This window comes from Cupressus sempervirens, chromosome 10, assembly GCF_028749045.1.
Source record: "Cupressus sempervirens isolate cs-2001-9-10 chromosome 10, ASM2874904v1, whole genome shotgun sequence".
Taxonomy (NCBI): domain Eukaryota; kingdom Viridiplantae; phylum Streptophyta; class Pinopsida; order Cupressales; family Cupressaceae; genus Cupressus; species Cupressus sempervirens.
The window spans coordinates 602,196,245-602,222,598 of record NC_143127.1 but is presented as its reverse complement, the minus strand read 5'-3'; the positions used below and the strand labels follow the sequence as shown (position 1 = coordinate 602,222,598).

The window sequence follows — 26,354 nt, the reverse complement described above, 5'->3', positions numbered from 1 at the left end:
TTCTAGGTTTTAGGACATTTGCAAAATCAGAAGAAGGGGAACCGTCTCTTCGTTGGGTATTGTATCACGTTTTTCCTGTCTTCAACACTATTTTTGTTGTTCTGCAGTTTTGAGTCTTTGGTTCTTTTCCCAGCTTGTCAAGAATGGGAACATGTGTAGTTTTTTCTTTTTCTTTTTTCCATTCGTGGTGTTTTGATGTGAGAATGGTGGTGTGTTTTTTAAATTTTCAGGCTTAGCATAACATTAGAGCTAGATTAATAGTTTTCTGTTAGTTTTTAAAATTCTTAAGAGCTATCTCAATTGGTGTATGTTCTGATGAAAAGAAGGTCCATATAAGGTTAGTTGGAAGAGGGTCCCTGGAAATTTCCTTTGCATTCTTTAAATAAATTAGGAAACTGAAGCAATAAATATCGGTTTCTCTAAGATTCTTTGTCTGTTAGAAATACTGATTGCATTTGACAGCAATTTTTAGTTTTTATTATTTTATAAAATTAAATAGGAATTTCAAACTCACGCCTTCAATATTTTCTACTAGGGTGAAGTTCTACTGACATAATGTGCTTTGATCTCCTTGCCAGCACCCATTCTCTATAGATCCATTTTTTGCAATTCTAATGTTGCCTTGAACTTTGTGTACAGTTTAATCACTGTACCGGTCTTGCTGGTAAGATGATTCCTATTCCAGTTAACTGGGTCTGACTATTTGCATCATTTTCTCTGAAATTGTTGGATAAGTAGCTGTTTTTGTTATGACATTGTTAAGTAGTGAAATTGTGACTAGCCTAGGTAGCCACTTTACTCGTATCCTCAAATGACCAAGTTCAAGAGTTAAATAGTGACAGATTACTTAAATGTTGATCAGCTGAAGTATAATGGGTTTTTTAGAAGAGTGAAAATATACACCATAGATGGAACACTCGCCAAGTAATTACCAAGTTTTACTGGCCAGTGAGTAAAACCCAGAAAAACTCACCAAAAAAACTTGCAATTTTTATGAAAAAGTTGGCTTGTCCGCGTCTTTCTTTTGTATCAAAAAGAAAAAAATTGACATTTTTTCTCAATTGTTTTCCAACAACAAGACTCCTTAGACAAAACCCATATTGTTCAGCAAGACTCCTTAGACAAGATGGTGTAGGCAGCCTCACCGTTTGTTTGTTATTCAGTTGCCTCAGTTGTCTTTTTTGTGTCCTAGTTTTCCTCCACTTTTTTGGGCTAGAGTTTGGGACTTGAAGTTGATTCCCAAGATTAATTATTTTTTGGGGGTTTTCCTCAAAACAAGGCCCTCACTTTGGATGGTTTGTGTAAAATGGTGTTTTTATCAGTCTCAAACCCTTTCAATAAATGCATTGAAATTGAGAACTATCCTACATGTGATGATTCATTTTTTTTGGATCTTCATTGTTGCATTCCAGTGGTATAAGGATAGATTAACATAATTCTGAAGCATGTTCTACTAAATGTGGTTTAATATTGGTTCACTTCAATTATCAGGTTATCTGATCACCTAAGAGACACTAGTGCCCCATATGCATGTAATGCTGAAACATATAAATATTCCTTCACAAGTATCCACCTTAATGGATTTAGAAGAGATGAAGAAAAAAAAATTTAAATTCGCCTTTGTGTATTGCTCAACTTATGGTTCCAGAGGAAACAACAGTGTTCTTGTTTTAGGAAAAAATTTACCAACAACCTATTGTTTAAGAAGGGACACTTTCTTCTTGACCTTAACGCTTTTTAACATTATTTAATTTGGTATATCTTTTTCGTAAATTTTTGTACAGAACAGTGCGCTAAAATAAGCATAAAATTGTGGAGCTGAAATTAGAACTTTCTTAAATGAAGACAAGGTTTTGTCTGGACTCTGAAATTTAACTTTTGACCAACAGACTGAGAGGACTTACCCATAATTTTGGCACTATGCTTCATCATCTGTTCAAGATTATATTTGTGTCTTCAATATGTGAGCAAAGAGCAAGTTTGATCATTAATTTTAACTGTTTCATGGGGCTCTAATGTTTTCTATTTTACAACTGACCAACTATTGAAGAATTTATCTACCTCTGATTTTCCTTTGCAAAAGGGACCACTTCTAGAGCGTACCATTGGCCTGTTACAAGTCAAATCATCCCAGTCGTCACTCTTTAGAACATGTTGATGCCCCTTATCATCTGTCTTGTATAGCCTTCGAATAGATATCAGTTATGCTTATTACACTATCCAGATTCTCATTAAGACTTACAAATGGCATCTGAGTGCCTTCTTGCCTCTGTGATCTGTCACTCATTGACTGCATTACACAATGCAAAAGATATCCTTCTCTAGTGACATTTTTTGGATTATTGGTAGAACATTTCCCACTAAAGTGAACATTGTCCAATATCTCATATGTAACAGCATTGTGAATAAAAAATATTTTCATAAGTTTACCCAGCCACATCATAGCCTGATTCAGCATTCCAAGGCTACAAAAATGATTAAGCAGTGTATTATAGGACACCGTATCTGGGACAAAACCCATTTTAAAAAGTTTTTCTAACAAAGTAACAACTAGACCAAGGGAATCCTTGCAGAGCCCATCCAAAATTGTATTGAAAGTGAATGTGTCTGGAGAAAATCCTATGGAAACAATGCTCTCAAGGAGATTAAAAGCTAGCTGAGTCATATTTGTAATGCAAAGACCATTTATCAAAGTATTGTAGGTAATAACATCAGGAGCACAACCACTGCATGATATCATGTTCATGATCTCCAAAGCTCGCTTCATATCAGCTGCCTTACAGTGAGCATTAATTAAAATATTGTAGATAAAAATATCAGGGGACAAGCCATTGCTTGGCATGAGGGTACACAGCTGATTTGTTGTACTTATCATTTCTGGTTTACAAAATCCATTAATGAGAGTATTAAAAATAACGACATTAGGTGCAAGCGCAATTTTTAATCATTTCCTTTTCTAGCCCAAAAGCTGAGGATAAGTTTCCTTCCTTGCAATGTCCATCAATCAATGACCTATAAGTGAAATTGTTAGGAAATATGTGTCATTTTACAATTTCCGGAAGGAATCTATGTGCCTACTTTATGTAGCTTATCTTGCAAAGCCCGTTCATAAAAGCAGTGTAAGCAATAACATCAGGTGGAATTTCTTTTTTGTCCATTTGTGCCCACAGTTTAAAAGCTTGTTCTACATTACCATTCTTGAGATGTTCATCAATCAATACACTGTATACAATTTTGTCACGAATCAAACCTTCTCCAAATATTTCCTCAAAAGAAAATGTGCCTCCTGTATATTACCTTCCTTGCATAACCCCATTATAAGAGTAGTATAAGTAATCACATGAGGCAAAAGACCACTCTTTACCATATTATCAAATAGTTTGAATGCAACACTTGTGCTGGCAACCCTGCAGTGTCCAGCAATAATGATATTATACATAAAGTTTTTTGGAGCCAGACCATTTAGAATTAGTTGGTTTAAGAGTCTGACTGCTTCTTCTAGCCTGCCAGCTCTACAATGATCTGAAATGAGCACATTGTAAGTGCACATATCAGGAGGTATGTTCCTTTCAAGTATGTAATGTAATATTTGATTGCCTCGCTTTTCTCTTCCAAACTTGAAGTAACAAGCAATGAGTGTGTTGAATGTGGAAAGATTGGGAACTAAACCCTTCTGGAACATTTCGTTCAAGAGATGGTTCACCTGCTCTGTGTGGCTAGCCTTGCAATGCCCAGAGATGATGGTATTATATGTTATCACATCAAGAATGATATCCTTTTCTAACATTTGATTCAAAATCCTGCATGTCGTGTCCAAATTCCCCACCTTACAAGCTCCATCAATAAGAGTATTGTAAGTAGTGATATCAGGGCCACAACCCCTGTCCATCATGATCCACAACAACTTCCACGCTTCTTCAAACCTGCCCACTTTGCAATACGCATTAATAAGTGTGATGTAAGTGTATATACTGGGCTCACACCCATACTTGTCCATCCTTTTCATGGACTCAATCCCTTTCTGAAAATCTCCTTTCTTACAAGAAGCGTTAATGATTGTATTGAAAGTTCTCACATTGGGCGCAATCTTATTGACTATTAAAACTGCCAATGCTTCCATGGCTATATGTGCCCTGTTCTGTTGAATGAAAATATTTGTAAAAATATTGAAACAGTAAATACAAGGTCTTATACCAAGACTCTTCACTCTATAAAATACGTTGACTGCATCACGAAGCATTTTGGCTGTCACAACGGCCCTGAACAGGAAATCAAAAACTATAAAATGGGAATGACACCCGTCATTAATACTATTCCACAAGGTCTCAAAAATCACCAAAACTCCTAAGTTTCTCTGCACCAAATAATACAGTAGACTGTTTAATTTTGTTATCACATATCTTTTTTTTTTTTATAGATTGTGAAAATTAGTCACAATTATTAAATTTAATCACATTATTAAATTTTGTACAAATATATATAACAAGAGGAAAAAATGATAGATGAATTTTTTTTTCAATATTTATTATGTTGCGTATAATTTCTCAAAAAGATTTAGAGAAATAATTTCATTGAAGTCAAATTATGCTTGTTATACACAAGCATGGTGGGTTTCAGTATTTCCTATTGAAAATTGATTTGTATCACCTAGGTATTCAAATAAATTACATATTTGAAAAGTATCCTTCGACTACTACAATTCTTATTACTATCTTTTTTCTAAGATTTAATCTCTAACTTTTTCAAAAATAATAAGGTCGAACAAGTTGAATTTGAAAGATAAAAAAGACAATTCTAGTTTTTGGTGAAAAATTGGACTCTATTTCTTGTTGGTATCCTTACATAAAATATTTAGTAGTGGATTTAAATTATATATTTTCACTAAGTCAAATTTATTATTATTTTAAAAAATTTAATCACAATTATTAAATTTAATCGCATTACTAAATTTTCACAATCTATATAAAAAAATTAGATATGTGATAACGAAATTACACAGTATATTGTAATATTTTATTTTATTTTATAGTAAAAAATATTTATTTAAATTAAATTTGTTATTAATTTAGCATATATAAAATTTAAATTAAAGCTCGATAATAATTTCTAAGTATCTTTTATACTAATATTTATATTACATATTTAAAAATAAATAATAAATTCAATTTAAAAATAAATAATAAATTCAATTTAAAAATAAATGAATTTATCACATATAATTTATTTGCATGATTTTCAAATCTTTTATACTAATATTTATATTATATATTTAAAATATATATATATATACTAATTAATTAATTAATTTACAATCTAATATTTTTTGAATTGTTGAAATTTATAGATTTTAATACAATAATTTTTTTTTTTAAAGTTTATTAAATAAAAAAGTTATATATATACTTTTTAATATTTTAATATATATATTTAAACTAACTTTTTTTTAAATATTATAATTTTAGAAATCTATAAAATTAACAATATTAAAGAATAAGTACGGCCACGCGTTCCACTCACTCTCTTCTTTCTGCTAATTTTAAAGAGAAAAAACAATGAGACTACCGAGGAAAGTAGAATACAATCAATAGAAAAAAAGAACTTAAAGTTAAAAAATCTAGTTTAATTGAAAATTTTGAACTGTTCATAGGATAAACTAATAAACTAATGTTTTCATAATTCTGAAGAGGTCTATTAATATGAAAAAGCCATGTGAAAATTATTTGACTTAAAATGTGAATTTTTTTGCATATACTGGTAAATCAGATAGGTAGATTTACTAATTATTTTCTTCTAAAATTTACTATAGCCTATGCTAGTATTTTTTCACTTACACTTGCTAAATTATTCAGGTTGTCATAATGATATTATTAACCATTCAATGTCTTGTGATTGTTGCAATTTTTGAATTTAACTTTTACTCGGTTCAATATGACACCATAAAGTTCTAGGAGTGGCATCTACCTAGGTAAAATATAGTGGTCATCTTCAATAGAATTTAAAAATACAACTTTTTAGCTTCATTTTTACTGTTGACGGTATTTGCAAACACATTAAAATATAAAATCATAATTTACTATTGTCAGCAAATCCAGTTTTCCTCTTTTCAAAGTTAAAAAAATATTTATTACTTTCTCCTTTCCATTTATCACCACCTAAATATACAAACATATCAAATTATATGTATTGACACTATCTAATTCCCTTTATCTTGTAGGTACTTTGCACAGACTGAATCTAAAGACTCGCTATTTTCTACCATTATAGGTTAGGTACATAGCCTTCCACTCACTCTTTTAAAATAAAATTCTATACTCCAAAATTTGTAATTGACTTTGAAATTAAGCAAGCTGCTTAATTAGAATAGTTTGAGCATGAATATAAACATTTGCATGCATGCTTACTTATTTAAAGTCAAAGATATATTGAAGGGAAATAGACAAATACATAGACTAATAGATCCAACAAATTAGGCTTGATTAATGCATGTCCATGATAGAAGAAATACATTCATACATTTTTTTTATATTGCATCAGTTTTTACTATGGAATTCAACCATCGATATTAGCAACAACACGCCAATGACAAATTCATATAGTTGCATTTACTTCATGTTTTCCTATATTTCTACCATCTTTGCCATGTCTATAGTGTCGAGAGCAAATATATATATATATATATAAACTATTTATGTTTATGATCAATAACGTATACAAAAAAATAATATTTATTGACATTCTGTCTTTCCCTCTATCTTGTACGGGGTGGAACAAGTGTACTCAATCTAGGACCTTCCTCATCTTTGGTATTTAGAATCAGTTACAATTGATCTTTAATCAAATTTACAAAAAAATAGACAATTTTCCTAATTTCTTTCAAGTATAGTTTACACTTCCAAAGTGTCTATAAATAGAACCAACTGCTAAAATCTATCTTGATCTCTACGCCCACTAGTACTTCATTTTTGCTTCATTCATCAAATGGCCAACAGATCTTCAACATTTTCTAATGCATTAGACCAAGCATCAAAAAATTCAATTATAGTGGACATGTACAAATCAAATAACAAAATACAAAATAAATCTATTGATGATGCTCTAGAAATTGCGCACTGTTTCTGAATCAAATCATTTGATTTTAAGGTTGGTGATTGTCTATTTGATGCAATTCAAGTCTTGCTTCATTGTCGTTATACATCTAATGAACTTTGCAATGGACTTGTCGACTATTTCCTACATTCCCTCCACCATGGCTCTGATGAAGCATTGCACTCTTTTGAGCATGAATTGCACCTTTCATTAATTTATGATTTGCGTAGAGTCTATGACAAGTCCACATACTTGTGAAGAATGCGAGTTTCAACAACTGAAGTCAACACACTTGGTGAATCCGGCCTTTAGGGTGACATATTTTGCATTCATTAGCTATCTCTTTGGCTGAACATACCCATATGCATTTGGTCATTCACACAAAAGAAACCATACTTGTATTTCAAAAAGGATGCACCTCATCCTACAATATCAATTCTTTTCCATGATACTAATCCATTGGCTGGGCATTATGAACCTATCTTTTCAAGAACAAGCACATATAATAGAATACAAGACATTCAACCACATTTGTCAAATTTACTTTTCAATATACCAATAATTTCATAGATAAGTATAGAAGAATTGGCCAAACATGGTCTAGAACAATTGCCAACATTTACTTGTTCATGTGGTGAAAGCATGTTCGTAGTTGTTGCCTTCTTAGTTGATAATAGATTTGATGCAATTGCCTTACGCTTGTTCATGGCCCAATCATTGGCCAATGCATTTAAAGTCAAAGATAAATACGTAGTCCATTGCTTCCACATGTTCACGCAACCTGCAATGATAGATAACGAAGTTCTCTTGCATGCACAACAACTAATTAGCAAAATTGGAGTGCAGTATGCTGAAAGCAACCTAAAAGGCTTTGATTTTTGCTTGATGTGGCTTTCATACATCTTTCATATAGCTATAAATGTATGGTAACCAGATCCTTTATCTATATTTAACATCTATTGTAATTGCATTCAACCACAAACAAGCATAAACTTAATTTGTTTTAGAAATAGTACAGGTCATTGTCATTACAAGCCACTCCAAACAAATCGAAACAAATGAACACAACTCTCAACAAAATAAATCAATTGCATCTACAATAAACAAAACAACACCTTCTAGTGACAAAAGTGTCGACCAAGTATGCCTATAAAAAACTCCACTTCTCGTTGTTCACTGTGAAAGGTAAAAGCAACAATACGTAATAAAGAAAAATGTGCAACAAACATAGCCACTGACCATTCAATTGATGTTAACAGTATTATCAACCAGAAAAGCCAATCTTCAAACATAAAAAAGGTATTTTTTTTTGTAAGCCATGAACAACACATCGACAAACAAGCCATCAATTTCCACCTCTACTAAACAACACAAACCAAAAATCTATTAAACAATATCTTTAGGAAATCAATGATACTCCAACCAAGGCATGCACTATCTATGAAATGTTATGCTTTAATAAAGACATTTTCAAAATCATTGATGCATTTGTTCATGCTTTTGCTTCTCTCCCTATTCCAACAAGTGACAAAAATATTACCACAGGCCAATTGATTTGCAAACACTGTGTAAATGATGTTGTAAATGGAAATCTCCCTGACTTTGCTGCACCATGGAACATACGACGCAATACATGAAACCATGTTGTTCAAAGCTTGACTAGCCTAGAAGAGAGACTTGTCTCGCTACGTATCTCTTTTGCACAAATCAGGTAATTGAGCTACAAAAAAGGGCAATATGGCTTGAATCGTACAATAATCAATGTCCCTGTTGATTTTGATAGAGTGCAACATGCATTGCCTAGAGCCATAGATGAGACAAATACTGTCGTAGTTAGACTAAAACGTAAACTACATTATGAAAATGCATATGCACAAGGAAATGTGAGACCTTCCCATATCATGAATGCTTTATCAATCTTGTCCAAAACACCATTGTATATAAAAGAAAATATCTTAATAAATAAAGATTGACAAGTATTGCTTGCCAATAAAAAAACACAAAAGCAAATAGATAGTTACATAGATTCTGACATAGACATATGTAACATTTCTCTCAACAATGTGGAGGAACCTGAACCTGAATCACTCATACATTGGTTTAATGAGTCACACCCAATTAATGACCTAGGTGCAACAATTATTGAAACTGCCCCATCTGAAGGTTGTAAACCGCTTGGCATTTTCCAAGATACTTTCTCAAAAGAAATGAATTTTCCAACATTATTTTTTGGATCCCCATGACCAGAAGAAATCACAAAAAAATTTACCTACCAAAAAATTGTGAAGTGGGAGCTGATGCACAAAGACAATGACTTTTCAACACATATAACAGATATCTTCTTTAAAGCTATAAAAATAATCATCCAACAAATATCATCACTGGCATGGGTCTGTATCAAAAAGGTTGAATTGAAAGGTGAAAAATTATATGCCAAGGATGTGCGAAAGTCTACGGGCCTAGAAAAATTAAAGTCCCCAATAGGTTTCAAATCACTAAAAAGCATTCGAACATCTCTTGATTATTTAGAAAATACTAGGAAAAATATATTTGCAATGCTTCGTCAACTAGGTCCTTGAACTTTCTTCGTAACATTAACAAGTGTTGAACACTTTTGGGAGTCGTTACACAATGCATTCAAACATATATTAAATGTGCAATGAGTGAATCCAAATGCAACTTTAGAGGATAAAGATCTTGACTTTGAAATCAGAAAAAACCCAGTCCTTTGCAGTTGCTATTTTAATCATAGGGTTAAAGCATTTAGAAAAATGATGCTAAAAAATGATTACGTCTTTAGAAAAGTCATAGATTTTTTCTTTGTTACAGAATTTGAAAACTGCGGAAATGAACATGTGCACTTCATGCTATGGATAATGGATGCACCAATATTTGGACATTGCCAAAACATTGAAATAGAAGATTTCATTGACAAGTACATTTCCTGTGACTCTACACTATTAGATGAAACCCTTGTCAAAATGCAAACATACCACCATACAAAAACATGTAAAAAATACAAAACATCAAGTTGCAGATTTAACTTCCCCTTGCCTCCCATGAGACAAACAAAAATATTGGAGCCCTTGATGAATCCTGATCCTACAATCAAAGATAAAGAAAAACTGCTTTTCAAACAATTAGAAAATAAACATTATGCAAAGGATGTTACATTTGACGATTTTCTAAATGAATTATAGCTTGAAGAAGCAGATTACATTTCCATATTACAAACAAAATTGTCCCAAAAAATTGTCTTGCTAAAAAGAGAACCAGCTAACATATGGATAAATTCATTTGCTAAGAAAATACCAGCACTATGGTATGCAAATACAGATACACAATTTATACTTGATGCCTATGTTGTTGCATCATATTGTAGCTCATATATGATAAAACAAGATAGATCATTATCACAAAGATTTAGCCAAATACAAAAACAATGCACTTATGCTTACAATGGAAAGATACAATTCATACAAAAACTAGGAAATGCATTGCTAAACTACCAGCAAATGTCTAGCCATCAAGCAATTCATATTGCCCTTTCTTTGCCATTACGCAAAAGCTCAAGAAAAACCATTTTCATCAATACCTCACTGCCTGAAAGTAGAATCTTGATGTTAAAAAGTCCTAAGCTTTTAGCAAGAGAAAAGATGATTCTGAGAATATTATGTATGCATCAGCAATAGAAAAATGCATACAATGACGAAAGTATTTGACAAATTTTCACTAGCAGAATATACAGCTTGCTACTCCAACAATCCACTAAGGACTCATAAAAGAACAAGACCCCATATCATACGATATGTACGATACAATCCACATACTGACCATGAAAATTACTATAGAGAAAAACTTATGCTTTATGTCCCTTTCAGAGACAATGAGCATTCATTATTGCAACAACATCAAACATGGAGTGCAACATTTGATGAACATAAAGCACAGGTCACATAAAATGAAAAAATGTTTACCCCTCAAGTTAATAGTAAATGGGGTGACATTGAACAAGCTGCAACAAAAGCTAGCAATAACATTCGTCCAATAATTGATCTTGACAATGACCATGCCCAAGACAAAGAAGAGCATGAAACAAAAAAATATGACATTATATCTGACATTAAACATACTTTTTTTTTAATAAAAAGTACATGCCAATAGCTACTCATCATTTTCAGAAATAGCCCACCCATTCTTGTTTACCAACCAAGAATACTTCAGCTTACGAAGACAACTAAATGAAGAGCAACAATCAATTGTAAAAGATGTTCTTATGAAAAAGAAACTTGCACTTGACAAGCCACTCCATTTATTCTTGATAGGAGGGGCTAGTATAGGCAAAACTTTTACAACAAAAGTGCTCTTTCAAGCAATAATTTGAATCTATGACAAACAACTAGACAGTGACCCATACAAGCCTAAAGGCATAATAGTAGCTTCCAAAGGGAAAGTTGCATTCAATGCCGGTGGCATTACTGCACATTTTATTTTTCATTTGCCATGTAACTCTTCAAAGATGTTGCCGTTGGACTCAAACACTCTTGACAATCTAAGTAAGAAATTTGATCAACTACAACTATTGTTCATTGATAAGGTTTCACTAATTGGTTCAAGAATACTTTATAATGTTGATAGAAGGCTTTTCCAAATAAAACACACACCAAAAAAACCATTTAGCAATGTCGATATCATATTTTGTGGTGACTTGTACCAAGCACAGCTTGTCTGCGACAATTGGATATTTGAGGAGCCAACAATAAACAATGAAAAAATATCGTACATGTTTTGGCTAGAAAATGTGCTTTGCTTCAAGTTACATACTGTGGTAAGAAAAACAAATGAAGACTTCATTTCTATCCTAAATTAGGTAAGAACTGGTCAACAAAATGATGCAGACCTCATGTATTTGAACACAACATGTTACAAAAAAACTCCTGATGATCCAAAACTTGCATACTTGTTCCATAGAAATTCATCTGTTGATGAACATAATAAAAGAATGTTGGATTTCTTGCCTACCAAGCTTTACATATTCGAAGCTATTGATTAAACAGACTCCCAAATTGACATTACCCACTACCAAGTTGAAAAATCATCATTACCTGTTGTTCTTTATGTCAAGCCAGGAATTCTTGTTGAGCTAATAGCTGGCAACCTAGATACACAAGATGGACTAGTCAATGGTGTTGATGGAATCTTCTAGCTGCATACAACTCATTGCGAAGACATTGTGTGGGTTGAATTCAATGACCCTGCAATTGGCATATCACGACGCAAAAAATTTCAATCTTTTTCTACAAATTGTATTCCACGTTCTTGGACTCCAATAATGAAAATAACACGAAGAGTCAAAATTGGTACTAAATTTTCTACTTGAATGCAATTTCCTTTGTAACTAGCATTTGCTAGAACTATCCATCAAGCACAAGGTTTGACAATGGATGCACTTTCTTTTGACCCTTACAACGTATATCAGCATGGCCTTACCTACACAACCCTATCTCGTGTAAGAAAAATTGAAACATTGTATTTGCTTAACAAACTACAACATCAAAATTTTAAAATATCACAAAAAGTTGATAGAGAAATGCAACGACTTCGCACCCAAGCAAAATGGAAACTTCAATATAGCCTTTCTTGTGTACCTAGAAACCATCTCATTGTATGCTCTCTAAATACTTGAAGCCTTTCGTTACATGCAAATGAAATCGTCCACGACCATGATTTGCTCAAAGCAACTATCCTTTGCTTGCAAGAAACAAGAGACAAGACACATGTGCACCTCCACTTGCTAAGTTACATCTACAATTGCTACTCTTCTCAAGTTGTTCATGGCATCTTGACTTGTTGTGCAAAAAAAACTACAATATTAAAGACACACTCTTTTGCAATAGAATCTATAGAATCTATCACCATTGATATATTACATTTTAGTCATATTGTGCTTATAACAAATATTTATATTGCACCGACTACATCCATCAATGATATATCAAATCTATTACTAACTATATTTTCCTCATTGTTAGCAAATTCCAAAGTCATAATTACTGGCGACTTCAACATTGATATGCTACATTTCACAAAAAAAAAAATGCTCACAGAACTTATGCTACAATATGATTTCTATTTGCTAATTGATAAACCAACAACATATGCAAGCACTCTATTGGATCATTTTTGGATACATAATATTAACCTCCAATTAGCAAAATCCACTATACTAGACACATATTGGTTAGATCATTTTGCAATATCACTACAACTCCAGTTCTAAATTACACAGACCTAATTTGATCAAGTCACAACAACTCAACAGGTTCAATGCTTTGAAAAATATCAAATTTATAGTTTCTACTTTGTTTCCTTCTGCATGGACTACAATTCAAAGATTACGAGTTTTAGGTTGTTGTATTCACAAACACTGCTTCTCTGTGTTCTGAAACAATATCTTGACATCATACTAGGTATGAGGATTTCAATGTTTGTTTCATTTGAAGTTTTACCTAAAGATTAATGTTTATGCACTTTTCTTGCCTTTCACTTGCTATTTTTTTTGTTCAATTTCTGCAATTATGATTCACAATAGGCAAAAGAAAACCAATTGGTTGTCTTATTCTCTATTTTTTAGTGGCTCGGCTTGTCATTCCTGAAAGCCTCAATAGGCGTATACATTGTAGCCATCCATTTTTTATGCTTTATTTTATTCCATTTTCAAAAACATTAAAAGAGTTAATTTTTTTAAATAAAAATAATACATTAATAAAGGTTGTAGTTTTCAGTTATGGAATCCTAATTCATTAATTTGTTCTCAAATCCTTGTGATATTTGGACAATATCAATGGTTTGTTCGTAGGATATTATGTGCAGCCATTGACTTTTGAGCCACTTTATAAGATTTAACTTATGATTTGGCTCTGTGTCTAGATTTAATATCTATTCATACAAATGTCTTATTTATTTTTTAATAACAAATCAACTTGTGTTAAATATGTTGACAATGCTTTAATTTTTAAATGTTGCTCTATTTGTTTTAGCTCTATTTCTTTACAAGCACTCTATCTTATTCATTTGTCTTCTGGCATAGAAAGACAACATCCTCCTCATTTGCACAGACTATAAGAAAATGATTTGGCTTTGCATGTGCTTTGGTCATCGATAAAAGACACATTTTCTCCCTCTTGCCACCACTCTTATATTCCCATTAGGAACTTTATGTGGCTTTAAAAATTATGAGTTTTAGGTTGTCATATTCACAAACACTACTTCTCTGTGTTTCAAAACAACATCTTCAAATCATACCACGTATGAGGATTTCAATGTTTGTTTCATTTGAAATTTTACATAAAGATCAACATTTATGCACTTCTCTTGCCTTTCACTTGCTATTTTTTTTGTTGTTCAATTTCTCCAATTATGATTCACAATAGGCAAAAGCAAACAAAATTGGCTATCTTATTCTCTATTTTTCAGTGGCTAGGCCTATGATTAATGAAAACCTCAATAGTTGTATACATTGTAGCCACCCACTTTTGATGCTTTATTTTATTCCATTTCCAAAAACATTAAAAGAGTTAATTTTTTTTAATAGAAATAATACATTGATAAACGCTGTGGTTTTCAGTTATGGAATCCTAATTCATTAATTTGTTCTCAAATCCTTGTGATATTTAGATAATATCAATGGTTTGTTCGTGGTTTATTCTGGTTCAAAATAAACACTTTCCTAAGAATTAAGCTTTTTTTTTTGGAAGCTATGTGAAATTTTTGCCTCTTTCTGTATCTATAGAGTTGACAAATTTTGTATCTAGGAAACATAAACATTTCTATTTCAAAAAATCTCTAATTTTGCCAGTCAAATATTTCAAAATGGAGTCTTCCAAAAATAACAAACATGAAGCTGAAAACAACCTTGGTACCAATGAAATGCAAAAGAAAAATTCAATTATTACAAAAAGGTATTTGCATACTACAGTTCACATTCCATACCTTTTAAAAAATCTATATTGTTTTGTTCTATATTAAGTTAGATTGCTACTTTTTTTGCCACAATTTCTAGACCTCTGTTCACATCCTCATCGTAGCAACAAAACCTTTTTGCAAACAATAGCAACTCTAATGCTAGGCAACTAGCAAAAAGGTGAGAAATATCATACACCTCTTAAAATATTTTATTTTCTTTCCATATAATTGCATAAACCAAAATAAATAATCTCTTTTTGCCGCAGGCTTAACACAGACGAAGACAATGCATCTAGCATCATAGATATTTGTAGATCACAATCCACAACTATTTTTGAAGGTGATGTCCTTGTCACTTATGGCCCTGCCTATGCCAAAAATCCTACGAGCCTAGAAAAAGCTCCTATCATGCATGTTGATCTGATTGATAGTGATGGTCAGATGATCATAATAGCAAATATTACCAACCAACTAATTTACAGGTTTATGACAAAGCTTTTGCCTAGGGCAAGTGTTCGCATAAAAGATTTCATATTGAAAAAAAAAACACAATACAAAAGAGGTGATGTAGACTATTGTCTCCAGTTCACTACAAAGACATCCATACAATCCATTGATCAGGTCTACAGGCAATAGAAACTAATGCCTGACACTAGAATATGCCAACTTATCTACTCAGCTAATAACTATTCTATCGACACATTAGGCGTTATAGTGGTAGCACACAAACATACCCCAAACGAGTATGAGCTCCATGTAAAAGATGGAGAATCTATAACGGACATACCTATTGTAAACTACTCATTGCATTTTCTTGGATTGCATTTTATGCTTTTTCCTTAATACAATTTCTTCTTCAATTGACTTAGACATTTTTCCTCTTTGAAGGTAACAGTTCCTGAATTTCATGCTCAAGCCTACACAACATTACAACAAATCCTTCCAACTTCCAAGACACCACTCTTGCTTCTCAAAAATGTTGTCCGTAGTGGACCAAGAGGAACAAATAGCATGAAAACAACACCATCAACATATATTGATAGCCTCAATGATATAAGTACAATTGACGCTCTACAAAACATTGTCTCCTCTAGTGTCCAGGTAAGCATCAATAGAATAATAGCTCTCAGATAAAAAACAATTCTATTCTAAATAGTAAATTTTTTAAATCAATACCTGATTTTTTTTTTCCAATACTAGGTAACTAGCACATTAAAAGCAAAGAATGCTTATTTGCAACCATATCAGCTACTTTGTACAAATTGCCACTAGCCAACATCATTAGCACCATCTTCATCTACTAAAAATGTAAAATGTATTGCATGTGGAAAAATCACAGACTTGGCTTTTGAACCTTTCTTACAATGTATAATACAATTTGATAATGACATTGTTGAATGTACCATGAATGGAAAAATAATTGAACAACAACTACCACAACTTGCAACAATCTCGTTTGAAAACTACAAAAAAAACATGTCAACAATTGTCTACATGCTTCGAACATTTGAAATACAGGGAAATTTTTCCATCGCAATGAATGACAACATCATCTCCATTATAGTAGACGACAACAATGTGAGATAAAATTACATCACTTTTGTTTTTTCTTCATTTTTATAATTACTAACTTTGCTTCTAAGTTTTTGCACTAACAAATGCTTCTTTGCTAAATTGTAGATCCATTAATTGTTCCCAGATTTGGATGCCATTCCTTTTTGTTATTGATGTGCTCAAATTGACAACATGATGCAGAATATATGGAAGCCTCTACAAACATACTAGGAACAATATTTTTGCTGTTCGGAACTGAAAATGTATAAATTTTGTTTACAAACTTTGACATAAAGACAAACAAAAACATGTTATCTATAACTTAGAATATTATACTTTTTCATGTTATGTTATTTTCTTATGTCGACAATATTAATATTTAACCTTTGTATTATTTAGCTCAGTAATTATTTTATAGTTATTATAGTTCCCTTGTATCTATCCATAATGACTTTCCTCATATAGTAATGGTTAACATTTACGTTCTTTTGAAAAATAACTCCTATTCAACTGTATCAGCATGGTTTATGTTTCTTTAGCAAAAAAAAAAATGTTTTGCCTTCACATGAGACCTAGTCTCAATAACTACAACACCGTAGCAACATTTTTATTTCTTCTTCGCATGTTGCAAAAAAATGTCAATGATCTAATGCAATAGATTTTGTATGTCAATACATTCTGTATTTGAAATAAATACAGGAATTTTGGCCTCCAAATTCAGACCACAAATTTGAAAATTTTCCTCGCCTTTATCCATTCAAAGTAATTGTTATCATTAAATGTTTTTTGGCAAATGGAAATGAATTAGTTTTTAGCTTCTAGATTAATGAAAAACTAGTTGAGTGTGCCATGAGACTCCTCTTGCAAGGTGTAGCCACATACATCTCTCTTATATTTCAATTGTCTTATGTTATTTACTAGTTTTTAATAATAAAAATCATTGACCTTTGTTCATCATTCTTTGGTTAGTTGTACAACTATCTAATTTGTCTTCTAAATGCTTTAAATTGGTCTGTTTTATTTGGAATTCTAAAGTCCACCAGACATGTTCCTTTTTGTCTCTATTTTGGATTCTTCCTTCTAAACGATTACATGTTTATTGTGTTGATATCAATGATAAAGGAAATTTGTGTTTTGTTGAAGATTTTCCCTTGAAGAAATTTATGACTTCAATTTCCCATAGTTAAAACCTGTACCCTGTAGGGAAAGTTCTGGAACAATGTTGTTTTAGGAATAGATAGTTTAAGGGATGCATTGTTGTGATAGGTTTTTGTCAACTCTACTTTTGGATTCTTCATCTGTTCTTAAGAGTTCAACCTATAAATGGGAATTGAAACATTTTATTATAAATGAGAATTTATATTTCTTCCTTCTATCTTGAATTTGAATTGAACATGTCAATCTCATTTTATTTTATTAAAGTCTCAATTTGATTTCATTTTTCCTCAATTGTTTTCTGACCAAAGGACTCCTTAGATAAGAGCCATATTGTTTAGCAAGACTCCTTAGATAAGATGGTGTAGGCAGCCTCACCGTTTGGTTGTTATTCAGTTGCCTCGGCTATCTTTTTTGTGCCCTAGTTTTCCTCCACTTTTTTGGGCTAGAATTTGGGACTTGAAATTGATTCCCAAGATTAATTATTTTTTGGGGGTTTTCCTCAAAACAAGGTCCTCACTTTGGATAGTTTGTGTAAAAGGGTGTTTTTATCAGTCTCAAACAAGACCCTTTCAATAAATGCATTGAAATTGAGAACTATCCTACATGTGATGATTCTTTTTTTTTTTGGATCTTCATTGTTGCATTCCAGTGGTATAAGAATAGATTAACATAATTCTGAAGCATGTTCTACTAAGTGTGGTTTAATATTGGTTCACTTTAATTATTAGGTTATCTGATCACCTGAGAGACACTAGTGCCCCATATGTGTGCAATGCTAAAACATAGAAATATTCCTTCACAAGTATCCACCTTAATGTATTTAGAAGAGATGAAGAATTATTTTTTTAAACTCACCTTTGTGCATTGCTCAACTTATGGTTCTAGAGGAAACATCAATGTTGTTGTTTTAGCAAAAAAATTACCACCAGCCTAACTTTGTGGTATATCTTTGTGACAAGGTTTTCTCTAGACTCTAAAATTTAACTTTTGACTAGCAGACTGAGAGGACTTACCCATAATTTTGGCACTATGTTTCATCATCTCTTAAAGATTATATTTGTGTCTTGAATCTACCAGAAAAGAGAAAGTTTGATCATTAATTTTAACTATTTCATGGGGCTCTAATGTTTTCTATTTTACAGCTGACCAACTATTGATGAATTCATCTGCCTCTAACTTTCCTTTGCGAAAGAGACCACTTCTAGAGCTTACCATTGGTCGGTTACAAATCGAATCATCCCAGTCGTCACTCTTTAAAACACGTTGATGCCCTTATCATTTGTCCTGTATAACCTTAGAATAAATATCAGTTAAGCTTATTACATTGTCCATATTCTCATTAAGACTTACAAATGGCATCTGAGTGCCTTCTTGCCTCTGTGACCTATTAATCATTAACTGCATTGCACAATGCAAAAGATATTCTTCTCTAGTGACATTTTTTGGATTATTGGTAGACCATTTCCCACCAAAGTGAACATTGTCCAATATCTCATACGTAACATCATTGTGAATAAAAAATGTTTTCATAAGTTTACCCAACCCCATCATAGCTTGATTCAGCATGCCAAGGCTACAAAAATGACTAAGTAGTGTATAATAGGACACCGTATCTGGCAAAAAACCCATTTAAAAAAAAGTTTTTCTAACAAAGTAACAACTAGACCAAGGGAATCCTTGCAGAGCCCATTCAAAATTGTATTGAAAGTGAATGTGTCTTGGAAAACATCCTGTGGAAACAAGGCTCTCAAGGAGATTAAAAGCTAGATGAGTCATATTTGTAATGCAAAGACCAGTTATCAAAGTATTATTATTTATTGATTAATATTTATCTTCTTCATCTATACTACGTGAGGCCCATCTCATTCCCCACCCTAAGGCAAGGACTCCTGTTGCACATAGCCCTTGTTATCATTAATTTTGATTAAATTTTGGGCTTCTTTGAGATTACATTTCATGTATCTATTTTTTTATTATTATCATTAATTTTGATAATGAAATTTAATCATTTGGCTATCTTTTCATTTAATCATTCGGTTATCTTTTCTTTTTCAAACAGGTCTTGTGGAAGATTGTGGAAGGGTTTAGGTGATAGTTGTCATTTGAATATTAGTAAATACAGATAGGAGTAAATTGTTGCAAAAGAAATATTTAACGAATTATATGATAGAATATTTTAAAAGATAACTAAAGAAAATTACTATTTTTTACAATTATTTGAAATAAAAATAAAATTTTAATTGTAGATTTAAAAAAAAAACAAATTTTATATCATAGTTAAATAAATTTAAAACAATTTGAACATTTTAGTTAGCCAGTGTCAAATGTGAGGAAATAAATAGAGATTTGAACCCAAAATTTCTTTGATAAAAAGCTCACAATTTACCATTGTGTTGTAGGTTCTTGCCTACTAATACAACTTATGTTACACTATCAATTCAAAATTCTTATTGAAAAATAGTAGCCCTAATTTTTAGGACTTAAAATTTGAGTTGGTGAAATTTGGGGAGGTGTCGCGAATAAAAATTGTTCCACCAACTTAAGAATCTTATCCATCAATTATTAATCATATGAAATTCTTGATTGTTATCAACAAATTGGAAAGAAAAAAATATTAATTTTAATCACAACACTGCTCATGAGGTCACTAGCTTCCCTAAATGTTAGAGCTTAAGTTGAATTGTCCTCTTATTTTTATAGGAAGCCCCTCCTTATGACTATGGCCTTAAGGTGGATATTAGTAAAAGAAGTTATAGGTAATAATAGATGGTTATTGATAAGTAGGAAATAATTCCACAACAAGTCAAATCGTGATATTGCTATCAGGATTTAACTGTGTGATTTTCGAGTCAAACTCATAGATGGTTATGTTAAAGTATTTTTTAGTATATTTTTGGTTGAAGGTATGTTTGATAGTGTCTGAGAGACAATATTTATTAACGTGTGAACCATCTAATAATATTTATAAGTTCTTTCATTAATTTATAATAATCTCATTAATACACTAATTGAAGAGTGTTAATGAATATATTAAACATGGTTTTGATGTACTGCAATTTATCAATAAAGATAATTATTTACAAAGAATTGGAAAATGGCAAAGAAATCTCAACCAAGAGAATTTTAATACTGAACAACGTATATTTTATAGTAACATTATAATTGTTTCAAAATGATGGATACAATGTTTTTTATATCATATTCTTAACAATTTTAATATCTTAGTATTGTTGGAAATGTAAGAGTGTAACTGAGAGGTGAGGGGTGAATTAGCTACCACAAAAACAATTCTATGTCCCTAGATGTCAATTCAAACTTTCCATTGATCATGCAATAATGTCCAACTTGGTTGATATGAGAATAATATTGTCACTCAGTTAACAAAGCAATCTTATGATTATTAATCTATTATAACCTTTAGTAACTTAGTTGTAGAAACTTAAAGTATAAGGTAAATAACATGAACATAGATGACACCAAAATTTTAACTTGGAAAACCAATTTGGGAAAACCGCCATGCAACTAGTTACAAGATTTTTCACTCTTTTGGAGTCAACCTTGTTAGGAGCTAACCCTATTAAAAGTTACAAAACATATTGTTGTGTGTGACCTTGTTAGAGGATTTAGATCACCCTGTTAGGAGTGGACTAGTTAGAGGTTTTCAAACACTTCAATCTTGAAATGTCACCTTGTTAGAGGATTTACAATATAATTGTTAAGTCAACTGTGTTAAGAGATTTCGTCATTGCTACAATGGTTAGAAGGTAACAATAATTTGACTTGATTTATGAAGCAATTGTCTTTGCAGATTTATATCTATGTTCTGGCTTGACTTTTGGATCCTTCTTGATTAGATGTTCTTTGCAGCTTATCTTTCACACTTTCTTGCTCTATCTTTGCCTTCGCTCACATATCCATCTTATTTCATATTCCACTTCTTACTTCTTGTCCTCACAACTTGACCTTTCTTATATATCATAAGATTGAACAAGTCAGCTTGAATGCCCTTCTAAATAATCAACAACCATCCAAATAGTCAACCTCAATCATTTAAATATTTGACAAATACATTATTTTGTCACTCGATCAATACTAGGATTGAACGCTCGGTCAACACTATGACTCCTTTGATGCTCGACCACTTGGTCAATATTACAAGCAAGATTCTCTTCTTTAACCAACTACTTGGTTAATACTAGAAAATTTTTCTTTACCCAACTACTCTGTTAATAATGAGATGTACAAAGTTAATATTGCAAACCTTTGCATTGTCTAGTTAATACTGACATTTGTGTAATATCAATGACAACATACAATTGAAGAATTATTTCCAACAAACTCCCTCTTTGGCATTGATGGCAACACAACATGTCAACATAAACTGATAAAAGTATAAGCAATGAGATAATATCCTTAGTTTCATTCTGATTCTCATCCATACTAACTCCCTTTGAGATTCTTCTTGGATTTGTCTCTATTGCTTCCCTATCAACACTCTATTGTGAACTTCTATCATTTTCTCCCTCTTTAATGCCCATTCCATCATCTGGATATCTTCTTCTAGCTGGAATACAAAACTCTCCCTCTTTCTCTTTGACATTGAACTCTCCCTTACTCTTCCATGTTGACACACACTAAATTCTCCCTCTTTGACATCAAATTCCAAAGGATACAAACTTTTCAAGTTACTATGTAGCTTTTGTATCAATTCATATGCAATATGCTTTGCATTTCATTGCATCAATTTGATATGTATTCAATGGAATTTGGTTGATGCCTCACTATATTTTTCTTTAGTGAGCATTAGATAGGGGAATAACCCCTAGTTTACCTCTTAGATACATAAATGCATCCTTAGATAAAGCCTTAGTAAATATATATACTATCTGCTCCTTGGTATTCACATATTTTAATCACACCTCTTTGTCTTGAACCAATTCCCTTAAGAAATGATATTGGATTGCAATGTATTTTGTCTTTGTGTGCATCACATGATTTTTGGATATATTGATTGCACTTGTGTTATCACAATAGATAACCACTAGTTCCTTGATTTCTTCCTTCATTCCTGACATTAATTGCTTGATCCATATTATGTTAGAACAATTGATTGCTACAGCAACTGTAGTGTCTGCCCCTAGTTTACATTTCGTTATTATTGCAAAAATCTTTTAGGCTAGTTTATGCTTGATGATTAGTAGCATTATCTTTCATATTATCAGTTCTTTTTTCCATACTCAGTTGATTATATGATGTGACTACTTGGTACTAGTTACTTCATGTATGCATGATTATACCTTGATGATGATTATTTATAGTAATTTCAGTTATTCGATGATGTTAGTTAGATGGATTATTTATAAATGTTTTCTTATAGATACTTACCCCATACTGCATGTGTATGGTGTGCATGTATGTTTTCTTTATGTATGACGTTTCTGATGTGGTTAAGGAAGGGAGTCGTAGTCACCTGCTAGTCAAGATCTACACAATGCATGACTTCCTACCATTACTTATTTAGTTTAGAATATATGTGCTTGTACATTTGTGGATTTTATGCAAATTGTAGGTATCGGGTATCGACTTCCCTGAATTGCCAGGATGAGCATACCCTATCGCAACATCTCAATGGTAAGAGAGGGGACATAAATTCTTGAGTCCAAATCCTAACCTTTAAACCAATAGTCCTAGAAAACTAGGGCAAGTATCTGTGATGATTACCCTTCTGAATTTGTCATATGACATAAATTCGTGATTATAACCCTTGAGTTTGATCTTGTATGTGATATTTTATGATGGGTTTTACATATTTCGTCTTGTAGATCTTCAGTGATTTTTCTATTACTCAAGTCAAATTATAAGATTAATTAATGATATAATTTAATGAAAAATTATTAAGATAATTTCAATATTTAATTAATTGGGAAATTAATTAAATAAAAATAATTAAATTTAAAGAGAGATTTATGGTATAATTTTAGAGCATAATAATATTTATTTTATTTAATAATAATATATTTAAGAGATCATTTTTAAATAAATGCTAAATATTATTACCACTTAATAAATATTTTATCAAAAAATGCTTCGAAAATAAATTAAAGAGTGAAAGAGAAATTAATTTATTAAAGATATTTGAATTTGCATAAAGTGTATATGAATATACGAAAAAGTAAATAAGGAGTTAAAAGATTGTGATCAATGAGTTCCCTCGTGTGGTCACACAATTAGTGCCCTAATTTAAGGAGAGAACTCCATATTAGAGATTGAGAGTTCTTTTTACAGGGACCGGGAATTTTGGAGAAGGAAATTTTCAGAGAGAAGGTTTTGAGAGAAGAGATTTCTCTCACAATCTTTGGATGATTGTGAATTAGCATCAGAACCAAGTAGAGCCTCGTGTTTTATTCACCTAGTGAATTATGTAATTTAATATTCATGTCTTCATCATGATCATTGAATTGTTTTTCCAAATTCTGTTGTGATGAACCTTTCAATCTTTCATTTGAATTTACTGGTATTCATATCAATTTCTTCTGTATATGTGAGGATTAAAAATTAGTAAAACCATCCTTTTGTAGATTTAAAAGTTTTTATTTAAATTGAAAAGGATTTTGAAAGAACTGGAAATTTTAGAATATAAATTTGGCTGGTTTGTCGTATATTTCCTATCAGGGTATTGATAGAATGTTTATAATATATATATATATATATATATAAACAAATTTTTTTGAAAAAAAATAATTTGGAGGAGACGGGGCCACCAAATCCCCACCTCCCTCCTTATTCCCCCCCCCCCCCCCCCCCCCCCGCCCCCCCCCCCCACGTGGCTTGGTTGGATTTCTGTGTGCAAACGTACTGCTACACACAATAGCAGTAATTATTACTGTTGCTTGCGGTAGCAGTCCATTTGCGGCTGCAGGCCCATTGTGGCTGGTGGTCTATATTGGCCACACGACAACAATCTATAAAGGTTGGTCGACGAGCCTTAAATGCATTATTATATGCGATCTTTTTAAAAGTTGTTTTAAATTTTATTAAATTTTATTTTTTTAATTTTAATTATTATTTATTAATAGTTTTTATTATTATTCATTAAATTAATTAATGATCAATAAATATTAATTATTAAAGAATTTTACTAATATTTTTTAATTATTAATTTAGTAAGTTAGATTATTATTGATGAGTATCAATCAATAATGTTAAAATATATTTACTTTATTATTATTTAATAAATTTATTATTATTAGAATCATGAGTATTTTATTTAATGATCGATATTTATTATTTTAATAATTTGATAGATAATCATTTTAAAGCCATCTTGTGATATTTAATGGGGATATTTGTAACTTCATAAATTAAGGATAAATTGTGCAAATCGTTCTAAAATTAGAATGGGTTAAGTTGTAAGGATAAACTGTAAAATTCATATATTCAAAAACTTACATTGAATTAAAATTTAAACCTTATTGTTAACTCAAACTACGTGTTTTCAAAATCAAACCAAACTATGAAACTACACTGTTAATTGTATGTTGTCTTATGTTTTGGGTTTGGGTTGACTAGAGTGTTGACCAGTCTTAGGACATCTACCAGAGGCTTGGGAGTTCTTTGTTTATGATATTATGACGATTTGATCTTTGATCTTTTAAGCTCAACCATGGTAATGTGTCTGGTATGCTTTATGATGAGTTTGGATCTATTGTTCGTTATTGCTTTTAGTGTTCTTGTGTGATAACATGAGGAATGGTATGACATAATTGTCTTGACCTTTGAGTCTTCAATCAATTCTTTTTTAGATGCTTTCTAGTTGCTTGTAAAGAACTGAGGTGTTATTGTGAGTTATATTTTGATGCTTTCCAGACAATTGTATAGGACTAAGGTGAATACTATGATTCTTTGATTTGTACTTTTATGAGCTTAGGGTAGGTTATCTATATGTAATGTCAGGAAGTGGCTTGCAATGGAGCTCAAGGCCCAAAGTGGTTGCTAGGGTAGCCAATTGTAGGTTATTTAATAAGTGAAAACACTACACTAAATCAGAGTAAAATAAACCTAATAAGAGTCTTTGTCTTTCCTCACCCATGCCTCAAGTGCTAGTATAGACTAGGATGGGAGTAGAGAGGATGCTTGGTTACAACCATGCATCGTTAGTATGCCTTGTTAGTATGAAAGGATACTAGTGCCACATAGAGTCACTAAGGGGTCAGGGTCAAGTTAGACTACTAGGGTAAATCTAGAGTTCATTCATGCGATGAAACTTGCCCACTTGCATAGTAGATTCCCTACATGTCTTTGTTTTCCTTTGGGTCTAGATGTTGTTTTATCTTGGAAACCTTTGAGTTAGATTACTTTTAGGGTTTTCCTTGACTTAGATATTATTTTTGATTTTGGGATTGATATCTTGTTTGGGACTTGAGACTATCTCCTCAACATGGTGGGAGTGGACCTTTTTGGGTTACCACAAGGTTGTGTGGTAGTGCTTTTTACTTTTACCATTGAGATCTATCTGTTGATGTCATGGCTAGAGTTCCTTGTCTACTTTTCCTTTCGTTCTATCTTTGTGTATTATGATGCATGGTTATATA

General features: G+C 31.7%; 1 pseudogene; it reads right to left on the bottom strand.

Annotated features, from left to right (window-relative positions):
• Window positions 1-2,167: 2,167 nt before the first annotated feature.
• Window positions 2,168-24,688, bottom strand: LOC149535295 (uncharacterized; annotated as a pseudogene).
• Window positions 24,689-26,354: the final 1,666 nt, after the last annotated feature.